Genomic DNA, 8,545 nt, shown 5'->3' with positions numbered 1-8,545 from the left:
GTGGGAAAATGGGTGCAATTGGAGACAATCAAAGCCAGTCTCAGAACTATTGTGGTTTCTAGATTTTATATGCTTTTATTAAAGCATGTAAACATCCCACAGCCCATTTGGGTCCCCAAGCCCTGCCTAGGGCCAGTGATGGAATGAAAAATTTATTTTTAAGACAGGGTCTTACTAGGTAGCTCTGGCTGTCCTGGAACTCACTATACAGACTAGGTTAGCCTAGAACTCACAGAGATTCTCCTGCCTCTGTCTCACAAGTGCTGGGATTAAAGGTGCGCAACACTGCACCTGTCTTCTTTTTTATTTTTTAAGTCAGAGTCTCACCTATAGCTCAGGCTGGCCTCAAACTTGCCAAGAACCTAAAGATTAACCATTGACCCTTCTGTCTCTCCCTCCCAAGTGCTTGGGACATATTTCAAACAGCTAAGGGTCTCTTTGTTCTCTGAGTACTCAATTATAAACATTATTTTCCTCCTCCCCTGAGTAAAATCCTTCTCTTGCAGGAGTGTTGATGATTAAAGAAGTTGTTTTCTTTTCATGACAGCCTGTTTCCTCAGAGTCAGCTTCACCTGATTAATTAGATCTCCTGAAACTTTCCTCAGATGCATAGCGGTGATCTTTGGTCTGATACGGATACGGATACGGATACGGGAGAGCTTCAGAGCCGATACAAAATCCTGACAGCATGCAGTGGGACCTGTCTCCTGTGGGTTCCTCTGTACCTAGCAGAAGAAATCACACAGTAAATCTCTATGTCAGAATTTAAGATCTTTATCTTGGGCTGTCTGGATGCACAGAGAATCTTCTAGTCTCTTGGACAGTTCAGGCCTGGCTGCCAGTATGCTGGGAGCTGAGACGAGCCTGTGGCTTCAACATGGGATCAAAGTCAAGGCTCCGTTTTCAGTCTGTGTCCTCCCTCTCTGTGTCTCCTAGCAAACACACCCAGATTTTTCTTCTCCCAAGATCATATCTCTGTATTCTGAGAAGACTAGTGCGCTGGTAAGGGTAGGATGGGGGTGATGGCGGATTACTGGCTAGGTGCACTGGGGAAAGGCACTGGGGATCTGAGAGCCTAAAAGGACTCTCCTTCCCTTTCATCCCAACCTGGCAGAGGTGCCCATGCTGTGAGCATTGAGCTTGGAGCTTTTCAGAAGTCAGGCTGCCTAGGAGGACTGGCCCACGACAAGACAAGTCATAGTACAGAGCCCAGGCCTTTGCAGAGACAAAGGCTCTAAATCGAACCATGTGTATCAGCCCCCACGTGTATTTGCCATCTGGGACTCAGGATTGACAAAGGATTCTTTGCTTGGTCAAACTGTAGTCAGGCTCTTAAATCTTTTCTGGGAACCATTTGTATCCTGCTTGTGAAACTTCGTTTGAGTAAAGGATCTTGCTGGGCTGGTGGGTTGGCTCAGCTTGGCTAGCCTACAGATCTGAGTTTGATCCTTGGGTCCCACAGGGTAGAAAGAGAAAACCGATTTCAGCAAGTTCTCTGACCTCCACACCCATGCCATGGCACTTGAACGCATACACACACACACACACACACACACACACACACACACACACACGACAGTAAAATTTAAAAATTTTTAAATGAACCTTGCTAAGCCAGCTTAGCAGGAAGCCCTCATCCATAGTATCTGATCACCCTTGATACCTGATTGGGCCCTTTATTCTCCTCCTCCGTCTCCTAGGTGATGTTTGACTAGATTAGCTTGTCTTCAACAACCCTGTTAGGTCAGCATAGCCCGACTCTCCTCTTACGTGTGAGTTTTCCCTCTCAGTAATTTTCCATCCACAAACCCAGCCCTGTTCCTTGACTACAGATTGCCCATTCTGGATCTGGAGTGAAGCCAAATGTTTCTCTACATAAGAGGCTGAGATAACAGGATGATGGCCAGTTTGATGTCAGATTAGGCTATGTAGTACACCAAGCAGAGACAGAGACAGACAGACAAACAGACATACAGACACAGAGAGATAGACAGACATCATTCATTACAGTGTTTCCCGTACCAACCACAGTGGCCCTGCACAAAGTCAAGTTTTTGATACGTCCCATTAAAGAATTTTTTCTTCCTTTTATTTATTTATTTTTTAATTACATGTGTGAATGTGTGTTTAGGTGCCCTCAGAGGCCAGAAGCATCCCCTGGAACAGGAGTTACAGGTGGCTGTGAGCTACCATTTGGATGTTGAGAACCGTGCTTAGGTCCTCTGGAAGAGCAGCAAGTGCTCATAACCACTGTGCCATCTTTTCAGGTTTTTCCTTAAATTAGACTCAGCTCGGGACCTCTAGCATGCTGGTCACTCACAGGCCTATGCTTACTTCTCTACTCCATTAACAGGACCGAGTGAGTTTTTGTTCTAGAAAGCATAGAAACTCCTTGTTGATAATTTAGCCTTCCTCAGACAAAGCCAATGTCTCCGAAGCCTTTAGAAGTCTGAGGTGGTGAAGAACTCAAGAGAGCATCACGTTTCAGTGTGCTATTTAAAGTCAGGACCTGGCAGTTCCGTAGGGGTTAATTGCTTTGTTCAAAGTCAGTGGTGACCCAGCAGCAGAGCTAACAATAGAACTCAGGCCTTCAGCCGTTGCTCAGGAGCCGCTGCCCAGTACCACCTGCTGTGTGGGCAGCCTGCCAGGCTCCAAAGATCCTTACTGTGGTTCGTAAACTACCTCTTGGCTTAAGCAGAGTTCACTCTTTGGTTATTGTTATGCATGATATTAAATACCCAGCGTGAGCAATTACACCTTGAGTTTCAAACAGAGAAAGTCCTTGAGGATTAATGGAAAGAGAAAGTTACTATGCATTTAAAAAGTCTAGTGACACACTGGCTGGTCTTTAGAGAGGGTTAAGAGGGGCCTGTGGGTGAAGCTCAGTGGTAGCTTCCCAGAATTGCAAGGAGAGAGAGAGAGAGAGAGAGAGAGAGAGAGAGAGAGAGAGAGAGAGAGAGAGGAGGGAGGGAGAGAGAGAGAGGAAAGAGAATGCAAAAGGATGGAGGGAGGTGGGGGTGGAACAGAGGGAGAGGGAAGAAAGGAGGGAAAGAGGGATGGAGAGGGAGGAGGAGAGGGGAGGGAGAAAAGGAAGGAGGAAAGGAAGGAGGAAGGGAGAGACAATACAGAAAAGGGGCAGACAACGCCAAGATGTCCAATACCTCCATGGATCTTAGCCCAGTGACCCATTCCTCATAGCAGATAGTTCAGATCATAAATGTCTCCCAATCGCTCGTGTTTAAAGTGATGTGTACTCAGCTTGGTGCTTTGGGGAGGTAGGCATTAGATGGTTTAGAGGGAGGTTAGGCCTGTAAGGGGTCTTCCTGTCATTAGAAGCATGCCCTTGAGAGGGATAATGGGATCCCAGCCCCACTTCTTTTGTTCCCACCTATTAGAAGATGTGGCTTCATCATGTACTTCTCCCTTGAGCTACTGCTTTGCCGCAGGTCCCAATGGGGCAGCTGGGCCTAAAGACCATGGACTGAAGCCATCCAGAACCACGAGTCAGAATAAACCTTCCTTGCATCAAGTTAATGATCTCCAGTATTTTGTTGCGAGAGAAAGCTGATTACAGGATCTATGTTAAGCTAATGAATACTACCCAGCTCAGTGCAGTGACCACATCAAGAACAAGTCCAACCAGGCAGGGGCTGAGGAGAAGTAGGCTTTCTTCCCCAGGAACAAGGAAAGTCACTATCCAGGAGTCTCCGGCAGTCATCTTGGAATTTCAAGGTAAGTGGGCTGCCAAGACTGGGACCAACAATGGAGAAGTCAAATGGAGAAACTGAGAAACTGAGCCTTGATCCCACAATTGCATCGCATGATGCAATGTTTGGACTGTTCACTTACATCAGGGATTACACTGCCCTATTGTCCAAATCAGTCTAAATTTCCTTTCATTTAAAAGAATATAGGAGCCAAAGAGATGGCTCAGCAGGTAGAATTATGTACCACTCGGGCAGAGGACCTGAGTTCAGTTCCTGCACCCATGTTGACTGGCAACTACCTGATTTAAAAAGTAAAATAAACCACTGACAAAGAAAATCTATCAACCTGCTCTCTTTGGCATTTCTGTGTGCATGACCTTTTCCAGAGTCGGTGTGAGAAATCTCCAGACTCCTGGAGAACGGGGAGTGGCTTTAAGACTTGTAAACTTTGCGTGAGGGAATGGCCCTAAGCTCAGCCTTCCACTTGGAGACAGGAGACAAAGAAAGGATTGAGCAGTGGGAACAAGCGAGCAGATTCTTGAATTAACCTTCAGGCAGAAATCCAATAAGGCCTCAACCCCAAAGCAGAGGGAGGTTGATTCTACTCAGTGTTTGGAAATATAGAGAAAGGGAACCTCAGAGGTAGCCTGCACCCGAGAGATAGCTGCAGCTGAGGGAAAGAACAGTGTGGCTCAACCGAGTCTCAACTGGGCTGTTCCTTGTCAAGGTATGGCAGTGTTCTAGAGCTTACTGTGTCTACCGCAGGGTATACAGGAAGCAGCTGATGTTGCCAGTTGGTTTGACCAAAGGGTTGTCATGGTGGTAGCAAGGTGACCTTACAGTCAAAAGCTGCAGGTGGATGGCCTAGTCTGGAAATCCTCTGGGAGTGTAAGCTGGAGATTACCACTGAATATTTCAGGATGGATGGGACACAAGTTTGTTGTTGTTTTTTTTTTTAAAGAAAGAAATCCAGAGGGAGCAAACATTGGTCCTCTGTGGCTTCTGCTTCAGCTCATGCCTTGATATCCCTTAATGATGGTCTGTGACTTGGGAGGATAAGCTGAAATAAACCCTTTCCTCCCCCAGGTTGCTTCTGATTATGGTATTTATCACAGCAACAAAGTAAACTAGAGCGTCCCTTTTATTTCTTTTGTGTATGGACCCAGAAACAGAATTTTTGGAATTTATATGATAAGTTCATTGTGATACTTTTTTTCCACTGTATTTCATAACACTCGATTAAGAAGGAACCTATGTCAGCACTGCTATGTAAACAATGGCAAAGATCAAGGGAAACACATCAGGTATCTTGTAGACAGTAATATACATTAGCCATTATATAATCAATGTGTAATAGTTAAGGAGAGTTTAATCCTTATTAAGCAAACATTTTTGCATACCCAGCCTTCTCTTTATCTTTCTGTGCCTTTATCATTTGTTTGACTTTAAAGCAATTCTGCCTGGATAGCTTTATCTCCTGGGGCTATCTCCTGTGCCTTCTTAAGATCAGCCAATGCTTAATTATATTCTCTTAATCCTTGCCATCCTTGCACTTCTCGGTATAGCGCTTTGGTATTCCAAGGGTCCATTTCAAGAGCCTCCAAGCAACTGTCAATTACCCCCTGCCAATTTGACATCTTCAATTTACAAGCACACAACTTTAGGCTACAGGTTGCAGTCTGGATGTATCTGCTTTCTCAATAATAGCCTTTGAACTATCCACGTACCTTAAAACTATTAACGTACCTTAAAATCTTCGAATATTTTTTAATAGCCATCTCCCAGTTTTGAGACTTGAAAAAATATTTCCAATGTTTTTAAGTCTTCAGATATTAATAAAATTTTATCTACATGTTTTAAATCTATATCTGCATCCTTGGGGAAATCTGGATGACTGTCACCAGAGCCATCTTTGGGGAATATTCCCCAGTCATCCCCTTCTTTCAATTCTCCACATTCTGCAATGACACAGAGCTTGGCTGGTTTTTCTCCGTTCACTTCTACATTTTCAAGCATCCTTGCCACACCTAGTTCTTTTATTTTATTGACCAAATACCACACGTTTCCCATCCAAATGAGGAGTTGGAACTGTTTTGATAAAGAACTGAGAACTAATCGTACTGGGGCCTGCATTTGCCATACTCAGCAAACCCTCCCGATCATGCTTATAATGAAAATTTTCACCTTCAAAATTCTCACCATAAATACTTCCTTCACCTGTTCCATTATGATTTGAGAAGACTCCAACCAGAATCATAAATTTCTTAATAATTCGGTGGAAAGAGCGTCCTTTAACATGGAGAGGTTTCCCGGGTGTGGATTCAGTTCCTTTTTCTTCTGTACATAATGCACGAAAAATTTCTGCAGTTTTGGGAACAATATCTACAAGTAATTCTAAAACAATTCATCCAACTTGCTCTCTGCCGATGTCTATGTCAAAAAAGACTCGAGGGCTCTTGGAATTGGAGAGCTTGGCTACTGGGAATGGGTGGGACATCTTCACTGCAGGTGCTGGAAAAAAAAGGACACTTGGGCAAGAGAGGGGCGTAATACTTTATTTTTAACATTTTAAAATTTCATGTATATGGGTGTTCTGTCTGCATGTATGCCTATGTACCACATGCAGGCAGTGCCTACAGAGACCATAGGAAGGTATCGGATCTTCTGAAACCAGAGTACAGACAGTTGAGACCTGCCATGTGGGTGCTGGGATTTGAACCTAGGTCCTTTGAAAGAACAGCGGATGGCGTTAACCACTGAAGCATCTTTCCAGCTCCCCACTTGTTATGTTTTTAAGGACTCACATCATGGTTCCCTCCTTTGTTGCTCTGTGTAACATTCCTCTCTGTGCTCAAGAGTTTCAGTTTCTCCATATCCTTGTCAACACTTGCTATTTTGTAACAATAATAATACAAACCTTCCAGCTTGGAGATGTTGCTCAGGTTGGATATTTGCTGGCCTAGCATCCTTGAGGTCTTGGATTCAATCCTCGACACCGGGAAAATAATATAACCAGCACCGCCACGTAACAGATGAGAAACAGAATCTCACCGCAGGTCTCGTTTGTGTTTAGTGATCAGAGATGTTGAGTATCTTTTCATGTGGGTCCAACCATTTCCTTACATTCTTTAGGAAAATGTGTGTCCCAGGCCCTTGGTCATTTTGTTGTTGTAAGAGAATTGCAGAAACAACTTTCTGGATATCAAATAGATTTGCAAATACTTCCTCCCACTTCACAGACTGCCTTTTCTCTTGCTAATATTGTCTTATCAAGAATTCTAATTTATAAGTACTGTGTGGGATGTATACGTGGACGTGGAGGGCAGCTGTGACCCTTTGCTACTTACCTTCCAGCGTGGGTTCACAGAGTCCAGCTCAGGTCAGGCCTGTGCAGCAAGGGTTTTGACCTGCTGTGCTATCACCCAGCACACTCTCACCGTTGAGGCACACAAGACATTTAATTTTAATAAAGCTCCACTGGTCTATTTTTCTTATGTCACTTGTGCTTTTTTGGACTACATCCAAGAAACTACTGCCAAATCCAGTATCATGAATTTTTCTCCATGTTTGCTTCTAACAGTTTTATACTTTCTTAGCTATTACATTTAGAGTTTTGATTCCTCGAGGTAATTTTTGGATGCAATGCAAGGTCAGAGTCGGGGGAGGGGGTGTTGTTGTTGGTTTTTTGTTTGTTTGTTTGTTTGTTTTTTGTTTTGTTTTGTTTTTGAGACAGTGTTTCTCTGTATAGCCCTGGCTGGAACTCACTCTGTAGACCAGGCTGGCCTTGAACTCAGAAATCCACCTGCCTCTGCCTCCCAAGTGCTGGGATTAAAGGCGTGGGCCACTACTGCCCGACTAGAGTCCAGTTTTATTTATTTATTTTTTTCATTTCTTTTCCCATCAACTGCTCCCAGCACTCCTTTTGAAAATTACTTAACTATATGTGTGAGGGTCTATTTCTGGGTTCTAGATTCCTTTCCATTGGTCTGTGTGGTGTTTATTCTAGCTCTGAGGTGTTTTGGTTGTTGTAGCATCGTAGCAAATGTGAAACTAGGAAGTAGGAAGCTTCTAACTATGCTTCCCGGGGGTGTTTTGTTTGTTTTGGTTTTGAGAGTGTTGACTATAACTATAACCAGGCTGGTTTTGAACTCACAGAGTTGCTGAGCATAGCCTTGAGAGTGTCTTCCTGCTTTCATCATCGATGTGCAGAGTGTGGTAACACCTCCCCCACCCCCCGTTTTCAAGACTGCTTTGTCATAAATTTCTATGCAAATTTTAGGGTGGATTATTCTTTCTGCAAAACTGTTTTTGAGATTATGAAAGGATTTGTACTAAATCTGTAGCTCACATTAGGTTGGATGGGCATCTTAACATTGTTATTTATTATATATTATAATTATGTATGTTGTATACAAAATAATAAATATACAATAAAATATGTATAATCATATTATATATACATATACATGTATATATGTGTGTGTATATATATGAGCAATATAAATATAGTGTCTTTCCGTTTATTCTGACTTGTGATTTCTTTCAATAAGTAATGCCGTATGGTTTTCAGATTTCATGTCTTTTGTATCTGTAAGTTTAATCCTAATTGTAAACTGAAGCTCATCCCCTCTCTAGCGCTTGATATCAAACTCAGCCTTGCACATGCTAGCCAGGTACTCACCTGCTGACCTTCACAGGATTGCTTTATTAATTTCGTTTTCTTTTCTTCTTCCCTCCCTTCTTCTCTCCCTCCCCTTCCCTCTTTCCTTCCTTCCTTTCTTGCTTTCTTCTTTTTTAGGTTTATTATTTTACATGTATGTGTATTTTACCTGCCTGCA

General features: G+C 43.2%; 1 pseudogene; it reads right to left on the bottom strand.

Moving 5' to 3' along the window:
* Positions 1 to 4,934: 4,934 nt before the first annotated feature.
* LOC117693859 (peptidyl-prolyl cis-trans isomerase D pseudogene) lies at positions 4,935 to 7,352 on the bottom strand (annotated as a pseudogene).
* Between the last annotated feature and the right edge of the window lie 1,193 nt (positions 7,353 to 8,545).

The sequence above is a fragment of the Arvicanthis niloticus genome, chromosome 21, assembly GCF_011762505.2.
Source record: "Arvicanthis niloticus isolate mArvNil1 chromosome 21, mArvNil1.pat.X, whole genome shotgun sequence".
In the NCBI taxonomy this organism is placed as follows: domain Eukaryota; kingdom Metazoa; phylum Chordata; class Mammalia; order Rodentia; family Muridae; genus Arvicanthis; species Arvicanthis niloticus.
This window is presented reverse-complemented; position numbering and strand designations above follow the sequence as displayed.